The 21,000-nt window shown below is 44.2% G+C and overlaps 1 protein-coding gene and 1 pseudogene across 2 annotated transcripts in view; one reads left to right on the forward strand and one right to left on the reverse strand.

Moving 5' to 3' along the window:
* The window catches only part of SMIM13 (small integral membrane protein 13), a 109,255-nt gene that overhangs the window by 55,814 nt on the left and 32,441 nt on the right, over window positions 1–21,000 (forward strand). The window lies entirely within an intron of this gene.
* LOC101041530 (TATA-binding protein-associated factor 2N pseudogene) lies at window positions 2,333–4,427 on the reverse strand (annotated as a pseudogene).

Raw genomic sequence — 21,000 nt, forward strand, 5'->3', positions numbered from 1 at the left:
ATTTTTTGAGGTAGAGTTTCGCTCTTGTTACCCAGGCTGGAGTGCAATGGCGTGATCTGGCTCACCGCAACCTCCGCCTCCTGGGTTCAGGCAATTCTCCTGCCTCAGCCTCCTGAGTACCTGGGATTACAGGCACGCGCCACCATGCCCAGCTAATTTTTTTGTATTTTTAGTAGAGACGGGGTTTCACCATATTGACCAGGATAGTCTCGATCTCTCGACCTTGTGATCCACCTGCCTCGGCCTCCCAAAGTGCTGGGATTACAGGCGTGAGCCACCACGCCTAGCCAACTTGGGTTTAAATAAGAATGCAAGTTTGATTTAATATCAGAATGTCAATCAATGTAATTCCCCATATTAAAAAAATGATCATCTTAGATATAGAAAATATATTTTCTAAATGACACCTTTAAAAACTTTCAGAAAAAAAAAAAAAAAACCTTTTGGTAAACCAGGAATAAAATAGATTTTTCAAAATCTGATAAAGTACTATAAAAAAAGACTCAGAAAACACTATACATAATGGTGTAATGCTGAATGTTTTACCTTGAAAATGGAAATAACCAAAGAATGTCAACTAATCCTATTTCTATTCTAGGTTGTATTGGAGCACTTTTCAAAAGAAAAAAGTTAAAGGTTAAATAAAAACTAATACAATAGTTACTTATGGGGAGGGCAGGAATAGGGTAGAAGGGACATGAATGGGAGTGAAACTTTGTGAAAATATCTTCTTATAAAACCCTATAAATATTTTACATAATTAAAACACAAAATTAAGTTTTAAAGGAGTGGAAATAATCAATAAAAATGCTAAATGAATGGAAACAAATGAAGCTGTCTATCAAATTAGTGCAAGAGTCATAAAGAGGAAAATATTCCAAATGAATTTAGGATATAGCGCATCTCAGATACTGTATTCTCACGATGAGAATGACTACCAAAAAATCTCAACTGGCATTCAGTATCTAATTGTTAGTAGTAATATTGTTATTGTTACTTGGAAACTATTATTTGAATATTCAAACTGTTACTTTGAAACTGTTATGTGACAAATAATTATATGACTCTTAAAAGGAATCAAGGTTTTCAGTGTAAGAGAAATGAGATCAAATGATAATACTTTTAAATTTAAATTAAAAATATAAGTATGGGCCAGGCGCGGTGGCTCAAGCCTGTAATCCCAGCACTTTGGGAGGCTGAGGCGAGTGGATCACGAGGTCGAGAGATCAAGACCATCCTGGTCAACATGGTGAAACCCCGTCTCTACTAAAAATACAAAAAAATCAGCTGGGCATGGTGGTGCGTGCCTATAACCCCAGCTACTCAGGAGGCTGAGGCAGGAGAATTGCCTGAGCCCAGGAGGCGGAGGTTGCGGTGAGCCGAGATTGTGCCATTGCACTCCAGCCTGGGTAACAAGAGCGAAACTCCATCTCAAAAAAAAAAAAATATATATATATATATACATATAAAAGTATGAATTTGTGGCATTTCCCTCTTACAAAATAACAACCCCACCATCTTATTTCCTACTCTTGTCAAACACAGGATCTAGGTGCAAAATTATTCATAGCACTGGTCACTTCTCATATCCAGATTGTGCTCTCTCAATACCATTTCCAACATAAAGGAAATGGGTTTTTGGAAAACTGAAGATCCCAGGTCTGGGGTAGGAAAACATTATTCGGATCTGGGGCACACTATTGCACCAGAAAGTGAGGGGGCAGTCAAAGACTGATGTGGTTACATTAAAAGACCATAGGAATTAAGTAGAAGAAGCTCCCGCTGGCCAAAAAATGGGAGAATCTGAAGTCACATAGAGAATAATGACTTCAATTGATAGAAATATGTCAAATATCTAAAAATCGGTAAGTTCAGAACAGGATGAGGATGTCACTCTTTCCATTTCCACATTGTACCATAGAATATTCTAGCTAGGGCCACTAGGCAAAAAAAAAAAAAAAAAAAGGTGCAGTCCCCTTGGAAAAGAGTTTGGCAGTTCTTCAAAACCTTAAACATCAAGTTACCATATAAGCTAGCAATTCCACTCTTAGGAATCTACCCAAGAGAAATGAAAACATGTCCACACAAAAATCTGTACATGAATGTTCATAACAGCATTACTAACAATGGCTAAAAAGTGGATACAACTCAATGTCTATCAACTGATGAATAAACAAAATGTAGCATATCCATACAATAGTATATTACTAAGAAATAAAAGAACTGAATAACTTATATATACTACAATATGGGTGAGTCTCAAAAACATGGTGTCACAAAAGTCCACATATTGTGTGATATCATTTATATGAAATATTAGAATAGGAAAATCTTTTTTTTTTTTTTCCCACAAAAACAAGCAGCCTTTATTGCAGTATTACAAAACACTTTTCATTTTGGCAATATTTTACAACGCATTTAGCTCCAAGGGTTGGGGAGAAGGTTGGAAACTAAAGGGGGAAATCTCAACGGACATTTCTAAAAGAAAAACTGTCCCAGCCCTCCCACCCAAATAAAAATCCAAATGTCACTTAATTTCACTACCCAAGAAGAGGCCACGAGGAAAGCAGCAGGCAAAACTCTGGCAATTTCACTATGGATCATGTCAGAGACAAAGGAACATTCAAAACAGTCATCAGTATGGTCGGTTGCGCTGATCGTTTCTGTAGTCGTTTCTTCTTCCCATTTTGCCTCCATAGCCACCTCTGTCTCCTCCATAGCCCCCACCTCGGTCCCCTCCATAGCCGCCACCACCACTCCTGTCTCCTCCATAGCCTCCACTTCGGTCTCCACCGTAGCCACTGCCACCACCACGGTCTCCTCCATAGCCCCCGCGGCTTCTGTCTCCTCCATAGCCCCCTCGATCTCCATAACCTCCTCGGTCTCCTCCATAGCCGCCTCGGTCTCCGCCATAGCCTCCTCCTCTGTCTCCTCCATAGCCACCTCGATCTCCTCCATAGCCGCCTCCTCTGTCCCCACCATAGCCACCCCCACTTCTGTCTCCACCATAGCCCCCCCCCACTTCTATCTCCGCTGTAGCCACCACCGCTGCTTCTGTCTCCACCATAGCCACCCCCACTTCTGTCTCCACCGTAGCCGCCTCGGTCTCCACCTCTGCCCCCACGACCTCTGTAGCCCCTCTCTCCACCGTAGCCTCTCCCCCGGAAATCTCCTCCTGAGGGACGAGAGTCCTCTGGTCTAGGTTCATTGCACTGATTGCAGGAATTCCTTCGAGCAAAGTTCATATTTCCACATGACGGATTAGGACAAACCCAATCCCCACTTTTGGGGTCTCCGCCTCTCCCCTGAAAGCCTCCACGACCTCTATATCCTCCACGGCCTCGCCGCCCACCTCCACTTCCACCTCCTCTCATGAATTCAGGTCTTCTAGTGGCAAAGGACACTTTAATGATGTTGCCATGGAATTCTTTTCCATCAAACCAGTCAATGGCTGCCTTAGCTGAAGGAGGGTCATCAAATGACACTGTTGCCTCCCCCTTTGGCTTCCCTGTGTCCTTGTCTGTATAAAGGTTTATCATTGGTTTTCTGGTCTTCTTATTTGTCTTGATAATTCCTATTTGTTTAAAGAACTCTCCAACCTGATCTGTAGAGACACCTTCCCCAAGTCCTTGCACAAAGATTGCGTTGTTATCTGAATTATCAGATTCTGAATCAGCATCTGGTCTGGGTCCATAATCCCTGTGACCACCAAAATTTTTGAAGCCACCGCGGTCACCACCACTTGGCCCTGTCATAGGACCTCTTCCATCCTTGTCATATCCCCCACGCCCTCTGCCTCCTCCCTGTGACCCGCCATATCCTCTATTATCTTCTCCATACCTACTCACATCACGACGGTCATCTTGTGTGTGGTGGCTGTAATTTTCCCTTTGTGAATGATAGGACTGCTGGTTTTGATTATAGGAATCATGCTGCTGATCGTAATTTGACTGCTCATCATATGAGCCTTGATGTTGATCGAAGCCTGACTGCTGGTCATATGAATCTTGTTGGCCATAGTCTGACTGGTCATAGGAAGGTGCCCTTCCACCTTGGCTTCCTGATGATTCCATGTTTTGCTGCTGTCCCTGGTTATTATATGGCTGCTGGCCATATGAGCTCTGCTTTTGATTCTCATAACCACCATAGGATTGTGAATAACCTGACTGACTTTGTCCATAACCGGAGTAACTGCTGTAGTTCTGTCCATAAGAGGAGTCAGTCGCTTGCCCATAGCCAGAATAGCTTTGTGCTGTTTGTCCATAGCCTTGGCTGCCTTGATTTCCATAGGAAGAATAACTTTGTGGCTCACCCCCAGACTGACTGTAACTTCCAGAATCCGACATGACTAACGGCCGCGGCGCGGAGGCCCCACGGCCCGCCGAGGAACAAGGAAGACGGGAGCCAGGCGGCGCGGCGGCCGGAGAGGTACTCGGGGTGGCGCGGCGCGCTCAGGAAAATCTTTTGTTATCTTTTTTTCTGCTAGACTTTTAAAATCAAAAATCTTGGTTTTACTAATCAATTCTACTTTTTTTTTTTTTTTTTTTTTTTTTTGAGATGGAGTTTCACTCTTATCTCCCAAGCTGGAGTGCAATGGTGCGATCTTGGCTCACTGCAACCTCTGTCTCCTGGGTTAAGTAAGTCTTCTGCCTCAGTCTCCCAAGTAGCTGGGATTACGGGCGCGCACCACCACGCTTGGCTAATTTTTTGTATTTTTTTTTTTCAGTGGAAACGGGGTTTCACCATGTTGGCCAGGCTGGTCTTAAACATCCTGACTTCACGTGATCTGCCTGCCTCGGCCTCCCAAAGTGCTGGGATTACAGTTGTGAGCCATCGTACCCAGACTGTTTGTTTTTTAAATCCTTTACTTTTGCTTTTATCTCTACTAGTATTTCTGTTGCATTTTCATTAATTTTTATTGTTTTTTTTCTTACTTTTGAGTGAAAATTAATTAATTTGGTTTAGTTTCTAGTTTCTGAATTTCCAGTTGCTTTTTTGGAGGGTGCTGTCTTAATTTAAAATATGAATATGAAGACAGATAACTTCTTGAGAGACCTGAAAATGTTATTTCCAAATTCCAAATATGGCACTATATTAATTATGTTGTTCTATTGAAAGAATCTATCTGAGATAATTCACATTAAGATACGAAGTTGGATCTGCAGAAGAGAAGATTGTAATTAGTCTTGTAAATTTAAAAGTTGTCTTTCCATGAAAACATCAAGAAAAGCAGACGGCCATGTTTTCTTTCTATTTTTCCTGCTTAAGCCTAGGATTATCCAAATTCCAGTCTCCCAAAATTGCTAATATAAAAAAGGTATGCGCCTCCAAGGAATATCTTTCCTTTAAAAACCTCATACGGCTCATCCAAAATCTTATTAAAGTCATTTGACAGCCTTCATTCTTTTTTGACCAACCAGTTCCCCAAGCTCAACCAACTTTGTTCAGAAACCTTTTACATTTCTTATAATGTGGGAAAATGATTCATTTTAATTGAAGAGAGCTTGTTTGGAATTTTCAAAATGAAATCTGAGCTCAGACAAAGAAAGCCTCAGACAGAAAGGCTAATTTTTCATCAACTACTGAAACCAGGGGACATAAAATGAATGTCTGTCTATGCCCTCAGCATTCATGGTTTCTGCCATGGAACTGAATGTCCATTCTTCATTGTTGATTCGTGACTCAGCCCTGGTGCATGAATACTTGTATAGAACAGAGACACACAGCAGGGGCAATTCTTCACTAGTTTAAATTGTTTATAGTGCCTTTTGTACCTATAATTCACAATTTAAACATTCCTCTTAAGTGCATTTGTTTATACGCTACTCAGGCTTAACAATGGGGCTTTTGAGAAGCTCTTATGTATTATTACGCTATGAAATGTCTCCTTACTGTGGAAAAGAAGGTAGTGGGGGAGTGGGGATGGGAATATGACCTTCTGCCCTGAGGACTTGTGCAAAGAAGGCAGACTGACTATGGGAATCTGGGGAAAGAAATGATTCCTTCAGCAACTGAATGAGGAGTGTGAAACAGGTGTTCCAGTACGGAGGCTGTACAGGGGAAAGAGCCTGAGCCCAGGAATGATACAGGGTCCAAGGTGCTCCATGAATGATGTAGAAGAATTAGGCCGGTGAAGCAAAGGGAAATGTGTCCAGGCAGGAGAAACAGCAGGAGTGTTTTAGGAAGGTATGGCAGGTCCTGATGCCTGTGGAGGGGCTTCATGCCAGACTGAAGCAGGTGTGGGCAGCATGAGATGCAGGAGATGAGGTCTGCTCAAGGAGGTCATTGGGGGTTCCCTTAGCGGTGGCAGGATTATATCGGAAGCGGAGGATGGTCTCCCTGAAACAGGGTGGAGAGCAGATGGAAAAGGGCAGAATGTGTGGAATCAGGGAGGTCTTTGCAGTTGTCCCGCTTGCAATGATGGCACCTGGCTGTAAGGACACAGCCATGGGAGTCATGACAGTGAGCAGATCCTGTGGAGTTAGACGCTAACATCTATTACTCCTGGCCATTGGTTGGATATGGGGCCTGAAGGAATGGAATGATTTTCATTTCTGGTTTCACAAGCTGGGTGGACGGTTAATGCCATCTGCTAGGCCAGACCACACAAGCAGAGGTCGTCTACAAAATGCAGGCAGAGTGGTTATGCCTGCTGGAAGGTGCAGGAAAAGTGGACAAGGCTTGAGACAGATACACAAAGCAAGGCACGCTGACTGAAAGCATGCTCGGCAGTCTTTGAATCTCATTGAGCACGGAGGCCATGATTGGCACAGTCTGTGTGGCTGTAGGATTTTTTTCCTGGCTCCTGAGAGAGGTGGGTGCTGACTGATGCCCTGGCTTGGGCAGATGTCCCTCAGATCAGAGTGGGACATACTCAGATGCTAGTGTGTCCCATCCAACAATAGTTAAGAGATGGAAGCAACCCAAATGTCCACAATGTAGGAATAAACAAAACATGGTATACACATATAATGGAATATTATTCAGTCTTAAAAAGGAAGGAAATTCTGACACATGCTATAACACAAAGTGACCTTGAGGACAGTATGCTAAGAGAGATAAGCTAGTTATAAAAACACAAATACTGTATGACTTCAAAATTTATAAAGACAGACGGTGGAATGATGGTCACCAAGGGCAGGGGAGAGTGGGGAGTCGTCTAATGGGTCAGAGTTTCACCTTTGCAAGATGAATGTTCTGGAGGTCTGTGGCATAACAACGTGAAGACAGTTAACACTACTAAACTGAACACTTAAAAAATTTTTTCCCACTTTAAAAATTCAAAAAAATTTTAAGAAAGACATCCTATAAGCAATAAAGAAGTTTAGCTTGACTTACAACTACTCAGGAGGCTGAAGTGAGAGGATCTTTTGAACCTGGGAGTCTGAGGCTGTAGTGAACTATGATTTCGCCACTGCACTCTAGCCTGGCGACAGCGGGAGACCCATCTCTAAAATGAATGAATGGGCCAGACATGGTGGCTCACGCCTGTAATCCTAGCACTTTGGGAGGCTGAGGCAGGTAGATCAACTGAGGTCAGGAATTCGAGACCAGTCTGGCCAACAGGGCAAAACCTGTTTCTATTAAAAATAAAAAAAATTAGCTGGGCGTGGTGGCAGGTGCCTGTAATCCCAGCTACTCAGGAGGCTGAGGCGGGAGAACTGCTTGAACCTGGGAGGCGGAGGTTGCAGTGAGCAGAGATTGCACCATTGTACTCCAGCAGTGGGAGACAGAGCGAGCCTCCACCTTAGAAAAAATAATAAACTAACTAACTAAATAAATAAAATGGGAGACAGAGCAAGACTCCATCTCAGCAAAAATAATAAAATAAATAAATAAATGAAATGGGAGACAGAGCAAGACTTCATCTCAGAAAAATAATACAATAAATAAATAAATAAAATGGGAGAGCGACGCTCCATCCAGGAGACAGTGAGACTCCATGTCAGAAAAAATAACACAATAAATAATTATATGAAATAAATGAATAAATAAAATAAAATAAAAATTAAAAGTGCCGTATGGATGCCTCTGAGTGGATAGTCTGCTTTTCTGTTGCCATGTTTGCCTTTGCTGTGGTCCTCAGGCTGGCTCAGCCTGGCGTCTGCTCTCCCGACACCTGTTGACCAACTTTACCTGTGACCTGGGGAGTCACACCTGCCTCCTGCAGAGGATGTGATGTTTTCTGGGCTACTGCAGCACTGATTCAAATAGGGAGGGCATCTGGGTTTGCTCTCCCCACTTGTGGTTGGTGAATGACCCGGGGGACTGATTCCTCTTGTTCCCTGCAGAAATCTGTCTTGTGCTGTAGAGCAAAAGCCACCTGTCCCATGTATTTACACACCACCACGTTTTTTTAAGGGCTGAGAAAGCCTGAGTGCTGCATTCAGCCCTTTACAAATATTTCTTAAGATGAGCAAATCGGTACAAGAGGAACATAGTAGGGAAATATCAGGCCAGAGCTGTGATGGGTTGCTCAAATGCACATCGTAAGGTCTTGTGCAAGTGGGGGAGGTGAGCCTTGCCTTTGACGGAGTATCCTAGGGATCATAGCAATGAGAAATCATACGTGGAAATTCAATCTACATTCTCATAAGACTCATCCAATAAACGCTTGTTAGCAGATATCCCATTCCAGGCAGTTTTTGGCTGTGAGAACACAGCAGGGGCTAAGACAGGCAAGGTTTCTTCTCTCATGAGATCACAATTTAGGTGGAAGTAGAAAGAGAGAAAAAGGCGGGTGATGAGCATTCTGAGAGACTCTGGAGAGGACAGTGTGCTGGGAGGTGACTGAAGGGGACGTCGGACTGGGAGGTATCGGTGGCTGGGTGTAGGAGGAGGCTCCTGAGTGTCAGGGGGTGGAGCTGCAGGGCCGCAGGGTGGCTGATGCAAAGGTCTTGAGGGGAGTGGCTTTGGCTTATCTGAGACCGAGAAGATGCTCAGGTGGCTGGAATGTGGGAGGCGAGGTTGAGCTGAGGTCAGAGGTCAGCGAGGCAAAGGGCTAAGAGGAGGAGCCACCGCCATTGAGCAGGTGAGGCGTGGGATGTGGTTCGTGTTTGTAAAGGTTCTCCTGGCTGCTAGGTGGGACTTGCGTTGTATTCAGCGAGTGGGGCAGCAAGGAGGCCAGATGAAAGGCCTTGGCTAATGTCAAGGACAGAGACGCCTGCATTTGGGAGCAGACTGGTGCACTGGGTAAGTTCCCTGAGGGAGAAAGGAAGGGGCCACAGACACAAGCCTCGGGCCCTCCAGCAAGCAACGCAGCCATTCAGGAGAGCTTGGCTTTAATTTCTCAAGCGGGTCCTTAGAAAGAGACACAGGTGTGTAGCTGAATACTTAAAAGCATCGATCCCTCCTCCCTTCTTCCCGCTGCACCTTCCTCGGCTTCTCCCATGCTTGTGGGGTGCAGACGTGGCATCTCTTTTGCGGCGTGGCAATCAAGGAGTCCTCAGCCCTCGCTAATGCCAAACCCACAGAGGGTCAAAATGGGAAACGACATCAAATTCATTTGAAGGAGGTAGGACAGGATCATTCTGCTGAAGAGGAGACACAGAGCGCTAGTGACTGAACGCAAATCTCAGTGTGAAGGCCAGAATTTGTCACTGAGGCCGATCACATTCCGATTTGATGGGTGGATAATGAATGAAACAGATGCCTGCACAGTTGCAGATGAAGGATGAAAATGCACATGACAGGCTGGGCGTGGTGGCTCACATCTGTAATCCCAGCTCTTTGGGAGGCCGAAGCAGGCGGATCATTTGAGGTCAGGAGTTCAAAACTAGCCTGGCCAACATGGTGAGACCTTGTCTATACTAAAAATACAAAAATTAGTGAGGCGTGGTGGCGTGTGCCTGTAATCCCAGCTTCTTGGGAGCCTGAGGCAGAAAAATCCCAGGAAGCGGAGGTTGCAGTAAGCTGAGATCGCACCATTGTACTCCAGCCTGGGTGACAGAGCAAGACTCTGTCTTGGAAAACAAAAAAAGAAGAAAAAGGAAAAAAGAATGCATTAGTCGTGTGCTTGTTCCACTTTTATTTTTGCTTCCCATTAAGCTTTTTACTTTCATTGTTTGACAGACAATAGCAATGACAACAGTAGACTCCTATACTGATTTGATTGGAGAATTTCAATATGTTTCAATTATCATTGTGAAATAAAGGAGAATCTTACGACTTTTTCGTACATAGCTGTTACATGTAGGGCAATCGGTTTTTAAGATGGGATAAATTTCTCTAAAACGAATGAAGCCTAGGTAGCTTTCAAGTGTCTTGCTGTTTAAATCTATTTTTTGTTTAAAATAATAATATAAAAAACTTCATCACTTTAACAGAACAGTGAAGCTTTCTTTCTTTCTTTCTCTTTCTCTTTCTTTTCTTTCCTTCCTTCCTTCCTTCTCTCTCTCTCTCTCTTTCTTTCTTTCTTTCTTTCTTTCGACAGAGTCTTGCTCTTATTGCCCAGGCTGGAGTGCAATGGCACAATCTCAGCTCACTCCAACCTCTGCCTTCCGGGTTCAAGTGATTCTCTTGCCTCAGCCTCCCTAGTAGCTGTGATTCTAGGTGCTCACCACCATGCCCAGCTAACTTTTTGTATTTTTTAGTAGAGACAAGTTTTCACCATGTTGGTCAGGCTGATCTCAAACTCCTGACCTTGTGATCTGCCTGCCTCAGCTTCCCAAGAAGCTGTTTCTTATAACAAGAGCAGGGCTGTCATATCATGTCAGAGAGTAAGAGGAATTCTGTGAGATATGAGAGGCCAAGACAGTGTGGTCCAGGAAGAAACTCATGAGTGAATTGGCTTGATCAGGATAAAGCTTAGCATAGCTACAGGAACGGATAAGTTGTAAATCTTTGGAGAAAGCTCTGTGAACGTTCATCACACTTCTTCAATGCAGTCACCTTGACCCGCCATCCACTTGGATGCTTTAGGTAGTCATCTTCCTGGAACCTGGGAGATTAGCCATGTGGCTTCTCGAGGATGCCTGCAGCTACCCGACCCTGGGAGGTTTGAAGACAGTGCCCACACAGGCCCTGCCGACAGGAAGGCTTCCTGGCCAAAGGGCCAGTGACTTTGGGAGCTTTCAAAAGAGACTCGTAGTTGCCCCAGCTCTGCTCTCCTCCAGGAAAAAATCATTGTCAAGGCCAAAGATAGGCAGTTTTTGCCTTTCCTTTACCACGTGCTTGGTATGTAATAAGTCATTCTCCTGTGATGTTTCATTGCTTTGCATCCCATAACAAGGTTAGGCCATATAGGATATTATCGTATTTCCCCCCTTGATTTCCTGCAAGCTCAGTATTATCCCAAAGATGTGTTTGGAAGACTACTGAGTAGTTATTTTATCTGTGCTTATTTTAACTCAATATCTATTTAACATACCTCATGGCTTTTGCCAAAGTGAAATGTCCCGAGTAGCTGAAACCCGCCCACGTTTCCAACCCTGCTTGATCAACTGTGCTTGATTCTGATCGGTTACCCAACGAGTAACATGGTTCATGCTCAGTCTATGAAGACTTAACGTTATTTCAGTCAGTCAGCAGATCTCAAGAGGAAATTCTTTGATTTGGAAAAATGTTGTGTGCTCCTTTTGTTTCCAGTTTCAGAATGGTGGCGATATATTTGTTAAACGTTTGTATGAAGCTGACTATGGGCCAGGCCCTGTTCTAAATCCTTTGTAAATGTTAATTTGTAATTTTTAGTCTTCTAACAAGCCTATGATACAGTGGTCATGATGCTCATTTTATCGGTGAGGCGATGGAGACATGCAGAGAGTGAAGTAGCTCATCGAAGAGGCAGAGCTAAGATTTAAACTCAGGTTCTACTACTGAGGCCAAATTCTTCTAGGTAAGATTGAACTGTTGTTGTTGTTTTGACTTTTCATTTGGAAATAATTCCACGTTTTCAGAAAAGCTTTGAGAGGAAGAATAGCACACACCCTTTATTGAGATCCACTTACCTAACACATATAAAGTTGCTTTTCTAAAATGCATATGCCTCTATTGTGAGCTTTACTCTAGAATACTTCAGGGCATCTTTGCTAAGAATAGGAATATTCTCTTACAGAACCACCGAGTGTTTATCCACTTGAGTGCATTTAACATTGATTTAATTCATTGCACAGTAGTCTGCAGTTCCATGATGACAGTTGACCCAGTAATGCCCTTTCTTATTTCCTCTGGGATGGGATCCAGTCTGGGGCCTGGCGTTTGGATCTAGTCGTCATGTCTCTCTGGCCTCCTTTAATCAGAAACATTTCCACAGCCTTCCTTTATCTTTCATAACAATGAAAGGCAGTAGAGTAAGTTTCCCTCTGCTTTTTTTTTTTTTTTTTTTTGAGACAGAGTCTTGCTTTGCTGCCCAGGCTGGAGTGCAGTGGTTACAATCTCAGCTCACTGCAACCTCTGCCTCCCGGGTTCAAGCAATTCTCCTGCCTTAGCCTCCCAAGTAGGTGGGACTACAGGTGCACACCACCACACCTGGCTAATTTTTTGTATTTTAGTAGAGACGGTTTCACCGTGTTGCCCAAGCTGGTCTCGAACCCCTGAGCTCAGGCAATCCGCCTACCTCGTCCTCCCAAAGTGCTGGGATTACAGGTGTGAGCCACCGTGCCTGGCTCCCTCTGCCTTTTAAAGAGAGAACGAATATTCTTCATTGTGTGTTTGTCTGCTGTTTCCTTGTGATCAATACTGCACAAGTGTGATCAATATGGTGATCAATATGCGTGATCAATATGCACAAGTGATCCTGCATCCGTCTCAAGGTCTCATTTCTAGAGACACTGATGTCCTCCTCACCTCATTGGTGGTGTTGATTTTGATCATCCCTCCCCTCCAGGGCATTGACTGATTGCCCCATGGTCTAAATGACTCCTTTTCCCTTGCATCTAATAAACAGTCTGTGGGGAGCCTGAAATATGTTTCTTGCCAAGTGGAGGCCCTGTCATAGGCAGCAATGCATGTGCGTGAGCATGGAGAGAAGCCCTTCCCTTCTAGGGGAACGTGAGGAGAGTGGCGGGTGCACCTCCACCTGCAACTGGAAAGTCTCTACGCATTTCCGTGATGAAGGCTTATGGATGGACATCGCAGGGCTCTGGGTTAAGGCTTAGACCAGGCTCCAGGTAGAGTATTTGGGGCTTGGATGTTTTCAGCCACCAATGAGTCAAGCTTGTATTGATGATATCGATTTCAGGATGGCAGAGGAGTCTCCTGAAAGTAGAAGAAGTGGAATCCTAACCCTGACTGCTGTCTTTGAGGGTCAAACATATAAAATCATGTCTGAGGCCAGATTTCTGGCAAAGGCATTGGTTTCTGGAGGGGAGACTGACGATGACAGAGATGGAAGTCTGGGCTGGTTTCACACCCAGAGGCAGGGGGAAGTTGCAAGGAAAGATTGATTTAGGATGTGAAATTGTCAACAGACGAAGTTGTTCCACCTGGTGCCCTGGCGGTGGATGTGTATGGAAGAAGACTTGCTATGAGTCGCAATGCAGGAGCCCCTCCCTTTCTTCCATGGAACATCTGGGTTCAGCACAGGGAGGAGTAGAGCCCATGCTTTATACGTTCAGCAAGCATCAGAGCTCTTACATGTGGCTAATCACATGTGATCAAAGATAGTAGCTAAAGGCTGAGTGCAGTGGCTCACACCTGTAATCCCAGCATTTTGGGAGGCCAAGGTGGGCAGATCACTTGAGGTCAGGAGTTCGAGACCAGCCTGGCCAACATGGTAAAACCCTGTCTCTACCAAAAATACATTTTTTTAAAAATTAGCTGGGTATAGTGCCACACACCTGTGGCTGAGGCAGGAGAATCGCTTGAACCCAGGAGGCAGGGGTTGCACTGAGACAAGATTGTAACACTGCACTCCAGCCTGGGTGACAGAGTGAGACTCTGTCTCTAAACAAAACAAAACAAAAGATAGTAGCTAAAAAAGAGAGGATTAGGAATAGTTTTGAGAAATAATTTAGGTAGAAAAGTTGGTATGGAGAGAAAATGTAAAACCCAGATGGACCCATAGGTTACTAGTTACTGGCATTGGGCATCAAATTTGTCTCTGACCTTTATAGTAAAGGAAAACATGATCAGTTAATTATAAAAATCCTGTTTCTGGGAGAAAAAGCATATCAATTACTCTGGAGAAATGAAATACCCCCTAATGCTTAAATATGAATACGTTTGCCTATAATTTGCTCGTTGATCATAAAACTTTCTTTCGCTTTGCCTCCTCTCCATTTTCTCTGTAATTGTTGTTTTACTTGTTGGTGCAATGGTTGAAAGACCTCTAAATGCTGTAAGTGCTGAAGATCTGAGGATGAGGATGGGGAAGTGCTCAAAGAGTTGGGTCATGTTGACAGAGCATGTGGGGTGATTAACATCACAGTCATCCCAAACCATGGAGTCTAAATCTAGGGACAGGTTTTGGTCTGGCTATAGCAACTTTGCAAAGGGGTACATGGGGGTTGACATCACTGGGAGCTATGAAACAAGCAAGAAAACAAAAGATCTTCAAGGAACACTGAGAAAGGGCTTGTAGAAACTTGTTGTGGAGCAGAAATCCAGCCTCAGGAACTTACAAAGGAGAAATTGCATAGACATTCAATAACAACCACCAAAGGCACTAAAGTAAATGGTGGAAAACAGTTACGTAAAGGGGAAACAGTTATGTAAAGGGGAAACTCATGGGCACTGCATCCTGCCCTTTGAAGGGATTTTATTTTTAGTTATTGTTAAGGATCCTGCAATGTCCTTTTTGCTTTAAAGGGTGAGGTGGCTCACCCCTGTAATGCCAGCACTTTGCGAGGCCGAGGCAGGCAGATTTCTTGAGTTCAGGAGTTCAAGACCAGCCTGGCCAACATGGTGAAACCCTGTCTCTACTAAAAATACAACCTTAGCTGGGTGTAGTGGTGCATACCTGTAATCCAAGCTACTCAGGAGGCTGAAGCAGGAGAATTGCTTAAACCTAGAAGGTGGAGGTTGTAGTGAGTCGAGATCGTGCTACTGCATTCCAGCCTAAGCTACTGAGCAAGATTGTGTCTCTAAAAATAATAAAAAGTCTGGGTGCAGTGGCTCATGCCTGTAATCTCAGCGCTTTGGGAGGCCAAGGCAGGCAGATCACCTGAGGTTGGGAGTTCGAGACCAGTCTGACCAACAGAGAGAAACACCGTCTCTACTAAAAATACAAACAAATTAGCCGGGCATGGTGATGCCTGCCTGTAATCCCAGCTATTTGGAAGGCTGAGGCAGGAGAATCACTTGAACCTGGGAGGTGGAGTTTGTGGTGAAATGAGATCGCCCATTGCACTCCAGCTTGGGCAACAAGAGTGAAACTCTGTCTCAAAAAAAAAAAAAAAAAAAAAAAAAAGGACTTTTCCAGTGTGGGATAGGTGTGGAGGGGCTTGGAGATGGATTTATTCTTTTGTTCAGTTAGCCAGTCAACTACACGAATTGAGCTCCTGGTGTGAGCCAGGTGGCGAGATGGGGAAAATGAACTCATGGCCCAAGATGTCCTGGGTCTGAAATATACAATAGATTAGGAAGATGTGTAGCAAAGAAGTAATTATACTGCTACGTGTTTGCGGAGCACTTAAGAATTATTTTGAAAGCTTATTTTCACAACAGTGAGTTAGGTCTGCACCACATTCCTAATTAACCCAGGCACGTTAGAGATGGAATCAGTTATAAAAACCCAATTGTCCTCCTCCACCTTTCGTTTCCTATCAGACCACCAGGGGGCGCTGTGCGAGGTGGCTCCTTGAAGGCTCTAAGGCTCTAAGCCAACGCTGCTTTAGATATGAAAAATGCTGGGTACTGAATGAGGGGCTTCAAAACATCCCAGGTGGTGTCCAAAGACCTTGTTACCTGAGCTGAATGGGTGCTAGCTATTTGCACTGTCAGCGCTATAAACGACCTGGGGCCCCCTTCCAACAGGGAGCCACCTGGGATTGTAAACACCCCTAAATCCCCTTTGCAAGCGGCAGAGGACCTAGTAACTTTTCTCCAGGATGCTCTCCTCTGCACACAGGTCCCTACATGTCCTGTTCTCAGTGCGCCTTGCAGATCTTTTGTGTTCTTGCTTGTTGATTTTTCTTTTGCAAACAGGATTGGAGGACCCATTATCTAACTAAAACCTTCTTTTGTCAAATCATAGGTCCTTCCCAGAGTAGATTGGATGTCTAGACAGAGAGGCAGAAATAATTGCCCAAGAGTAAGGACAGCGTTCACTAAGTTGTCCATTTACATTTTGACATCCTCCTAAAAATACACCCACACCAGTCCTTTGTGTTGGTATTTGAACATTGGGCAAGGCTGGAATAAGTTACTTCTCTGACCATTGTTTAAAACGTCTCATTCACAACCATTGCTTTTGGAGACTTCAACTTTTTTTTTTTTTTTTTTTTTTTTGAGATGGAGTTTCGTTCTTGTTGCCCAGGCTGTAGTACAATGGCATGATTTCGGCTCACTGCAACCTCCGCCTCCCGGGCTCAAGTGATTCTCCTGCCTCAGCTTCCTGAGTAGCTGGGATTACAGGCATGTACCACCATACCCGGCTAGTTTTTGTATTTTTAGTAGAGATGGGGTTTCACCATGTTGACCAGGCTGGTCTCGAACTTCTAACCTCAGGTGATCTGCCAGCTTCAGCCTTCCAAAGTGCTGGGATTACAGGCATGTGCCACTGTGCCTGGCCTTCAACTTCTTTAATAAGGATTTAAGTCACAAAGGGCCCAGTTGGTTCTGAAAAACTCCCGTTAGGCTGCCTGGGTCATAAAAAAGACTCGTAAACTGCTCTTGGATGATGACTGGGTGAGGGGGTGTGTGGGGGATAGATGATGTCTGGTGTCTGGTGGTCTCCTGACTGCCAGGCAGGCTAGAGAAAATTAGGGATATGTTTTCATTTAACATTGTTCCCTGCTGACTCTCTCTGGAAAATTGGCTGTTAGGAGACAAAGTAAGGTGCCCTTTCTGTTAACTCAGTTTTCTTAATTACAGTTGTAGGGAGATGCCTTAACTCATGCTCTGAGGTGTGGTGGTGGTTCCTGCCCTGCAATTCCCCCTCCCAGGCTGCAGAAGAATTTGCTTTAGAGATTGGTAATTGTCAGGTCTGAGATGAAGGTTAGTCAGTGTGCTCAAGCTTTTCAGTGGCCCTTGCAGAGGTTTCTCCCCCGAAGGCTGACCTCTACGACTTAAAACCTTTTCTTTTCTTTCTTTCTTTCTTTCTTTCTTTCTTTCTTTCTTTCTTTCTTTCTTTTTTTTTTTTAAAGACAGAGTCTCACTCTGTGGTCCAGGCTGGAGTGCAGTGGCACAACCTTGGCTCACTGTAACCTCTGCCTCTCAGGTTCAAGTGATCCTCCTGCCTCAGCCTCCCGAGTAGCTGGGACTACAAGCTCCCACCACCATGCCTGGCTAATTTTTGTATTTTTACTAGAGACAGATTTCACCACATTGGGCAGGCTGGTCTTGAACTCCTGATCTCATGATCCACCTGCCTCGGCCTCCCAAAGTGCTGGGATTACAGGTGTGAGCCACCGCACCTGGCCTAGAACCCTTTCAAGGCTATTTTTCTGTTTTCTTTTCCTTCTTTTTTTTTTCAACCATGAAATAAGCATGTGCCTGCACATTCACACTGCAGGAGGAAGTAAAGTGGGCTTAGCTGAGCCTCCTCCAGGTAGACTGTGGGGGTTCTTGCCCAGTGTTGCTCCTTCCTTACGTGCTTTGCTCAGTGCCAGGCAGGGGAGTGCAGTAAGTGTGGATTGCACCCAGGCTGGTTCCCTGATACCTTTGGCACATCCTAGCTCATGAATGGATCCACATCCATCCAGATGCCCGGGCAAGAAGCCCTTCGCTGGACTCCTCATCATCATGCGCCAGGCGCAGCCATCACCTCTCCTGCTGACGTATCCTCCCACATCCCAGAAACCTGTCCTCTACTCTCCATCTCCACTTCTCCATTCTAATCTCACCTATCTTCGTCACTGCTCCTAGAACTGATTCAATGGCCTACTAACTGAGCTGCCAGGATCCACATGGCCCCTCTTCACCACTCTCCACACTGCAGCCAGGGAGCTATTTTCAGAGCAAAAATATGATGGTGTCATACAACTGTTTACAATTCGTCCATTAGGCCAGGTGCAGTGGTTTACACTGATAAGCCCAACACCTTGTGAGGCTGAGGGTGGAGGATCTCTCTAAGTAAGGAGTTTGAGATAAGCCTGGGCAACACAGCAAGACACAAGTCTCTACAAAAAAAAAAAAAAAAAAATTAGCTGGGCATAGTGGCATGCACCTGTAGTCCTAGCTACTTGGGAGACTGAGATGGGAGGATTGCTTGAGCCCAGGAGTTCAGGCTGCTGTGATCTAGCGTCGTGCCTCTGCACTCCAGCTTAGGCAACAGGGCAAGATTTGTCTCTTACAAAATAAAAATAAAAATCTTTCAATCACTTAGTGTGGGAAGTAAAAAAGTTCCTCTTCAAAGTTTCCTTTCTTGTTAAAGAATAAATCATAAGTGTGCTAAAAACTCTTTGTTAGGCCCTATCCTATGTAGCTGTGAAACATGCCATGCTTACAGGCACGTAGTATATTCTATGTCCTTGCACTTTAACCAAGATAACTGTGCTGGACGTGCTCACAGGCATGTCCCAGATGGCAGCCTGTGCCTCTTACCTGTTTAAAAAATTTCAAGTTGTTAGCCAGTTGTGTTTCAGTTTCGATTGTGAGGTCTGGCTCCAGCCAGCGGAGATCAGACACAGCAGTAAGGATGACCGCAAATATGTAAGGGATAAATATGTCTGCTTTTCCTTTATTCCTTGTACTCTTGTGGCAAGATGGCTATTGAGGGTACCCTTCCTGCAGTCCAGGAGTGAAAGTTCCTTTGCTGAGAGATCCTTTGTCTCAGTGCTGATTTTTCTTTATGGCACCGAGCATCTGTTTCCAACACCTAGAGGATATCCTTCGTACACATTCCTACCCGCAGCTGGCAGAGTGCTTGTGAAGTACAGGGAGAGGACCACTTCCATTTGCCAGCCTTGAAACTCGGGCCAATTGTTTAATTCCCCTCTAGCTTCAGCCTCCTCCTCTGCAAAGTGAAAATAAGAACTACTTAGGAGTTTGAGGTAATGTGCTTGTAGTGTTGCTGACTCAAACGAGACACCAACAAATGGTGGAGATTGATGTCATTTTTACAGTAGCACATCTATTGCTCTTGTGCCTTAACATAGCCAGGGTTTAACCACTTAAACCATATTTTTCCAAAGTATGTATTTGTCCTTACCGTTCTTGACACCTTCAAAAGCCTTTCCATGCACCAAGCACCTCTTCTTAGATTAAATTTCTAGATGCACTAGAAATGTGTCTCTGACTCTATTTATCTTCCCTTTTATATGTATTTTATTTTTCTTTCATTTTTTTGGTTCTCTTCTGAGAGATATTTTTATTTTAAAACTCTTCATATAATATTGGCCTTTCCAAAGCATTTCTACAAAAAAAAATCCTGGTCCCAATGAATTGATGATTTGGGAAAGCTCATCCAAATTAATTATTGGTTTGTTTCTGTCATGTTTATTCTAAGATAAATATTCAGATAATGAGAAATGAATGAAGTAATAAAATATCTTCACATTACTTATTTAGAAGCTTTGTACGGATTCAAAGTGAGTATAGGTGCTAAAGGTCAGAACAGGTGCTGACCCGTAGCCTGCTGCTTCTAAAAGGCTATTAAAGACAGAGAACTTGACCTTGATAAATGTGGGCAAGAACAATGATAATTCCGTGAGCTGAGTCACATTGGCAGGCCTCACTCTTTTGTGAGGGAAGGAAAACAAAAACGATCTGAATCTCCTGGACCAGGTTTTAATAAATGTTAAGAGAGAAAATGGCTCTTAGGGTCAAAATAATTTTATGAAATAGTAGATAAGGCGAGTTTTTATATTGCAAGACTTCTTAGAGCCTTTTTTTTTTTTTTTTTTTTTTTAAGACAAAGTCTCACTCTGTTGCCCAGGCCGGAGTGCAGTGGCATGATCTCAGTTCACTGCAGCAACTTCCGCCTCCCGGATTCAAGCAATTCCCCTGTCTCAGCCTCCTGAGTAGCTGGGATTACAGGTGTGCACCACCATGCCCAGCTAGTTTTTGTATTTTTAGTAGAGACGGGGTTTCACCATGTTGGCCAGGTTGGTCTTGAACTCCCGACCTCAGGTGATCCACCCACCTTGGCCTCCCAAAGTGCTGGGATTGTAGGCATGAGCCACCGTGCCGGGCCTAGAGCCTTTTACATGCTCACGAGTATTTAGTCTTTTCAAGAGACTGACAGATGATGTGTTTCTCAAAATGACAATGTGGCCCTGTTTTCAAGAAATATCTACTATTTGTTCCTGACAATATCTTGAGAACCTAGATGACCAAAGCACATCACATTTTGCTTTCCGATATCCTGTGCATCTCTTGCAGTCTGTTCTTTGTTTCTCTGCCTCTTTTCTAATCACCCTTTTTCTTGCTTCTCTGTCTCTGGCCTCTGCTTTTTCCTCTCCTCCTCTCTCCATCCCCTCCCCTTTATCCTTTCATAGTCTTCATTATCCTCATCATCTTTGTCTCATCCAGGCCCCTCCTGCTGTCTTATCTCCTTTCTCTTCTTCGAAAGGGTATGATGTCATCTAATGCCCAGTGTCATTAGGCCAGCAAATATTTGGTAAGTCTATTCTTTTTATTTATTTATTTATTTATTTTATTGCATTGTAGGTTTCGCGGTACATGTGTAGAACATGCAAGATTGTTGCATAGGTACACACATGGCAGTGTGGTTTGCTGCCTTCCTCTCCTTCACCTATATCTGGCATTTCTCCCCATGCCATCCTTCCCCACCTCCCCACCCCGTTTCCCCCCAACAGACCCCAGTGTGTAGTGCTCCCCTCCCTGTGTCCATGTGTTCCCGTTGTTCAACACCCGCCTATGAGTGAGAACATGCGATGTTTGTTGGTAAGTCTATTCTAAGTGAATTCTCTGAAGGTACAAAATGCAAAGCGGAAGTCA

This window comes from Saimiri boliviensis, chromosome 4 (genome assembly GCF_048565385.1).
Source record: "Saimiri boliviensis isolate mSaiBol1 chromosome 4, mSaiBol1.pri, whole genome shotgun sequence".
NCBI lineage: Eukaryota > Metazoa > Chordata > Mammalia > Primates > Cebidae > Saimiri > Saimiri boliviensis.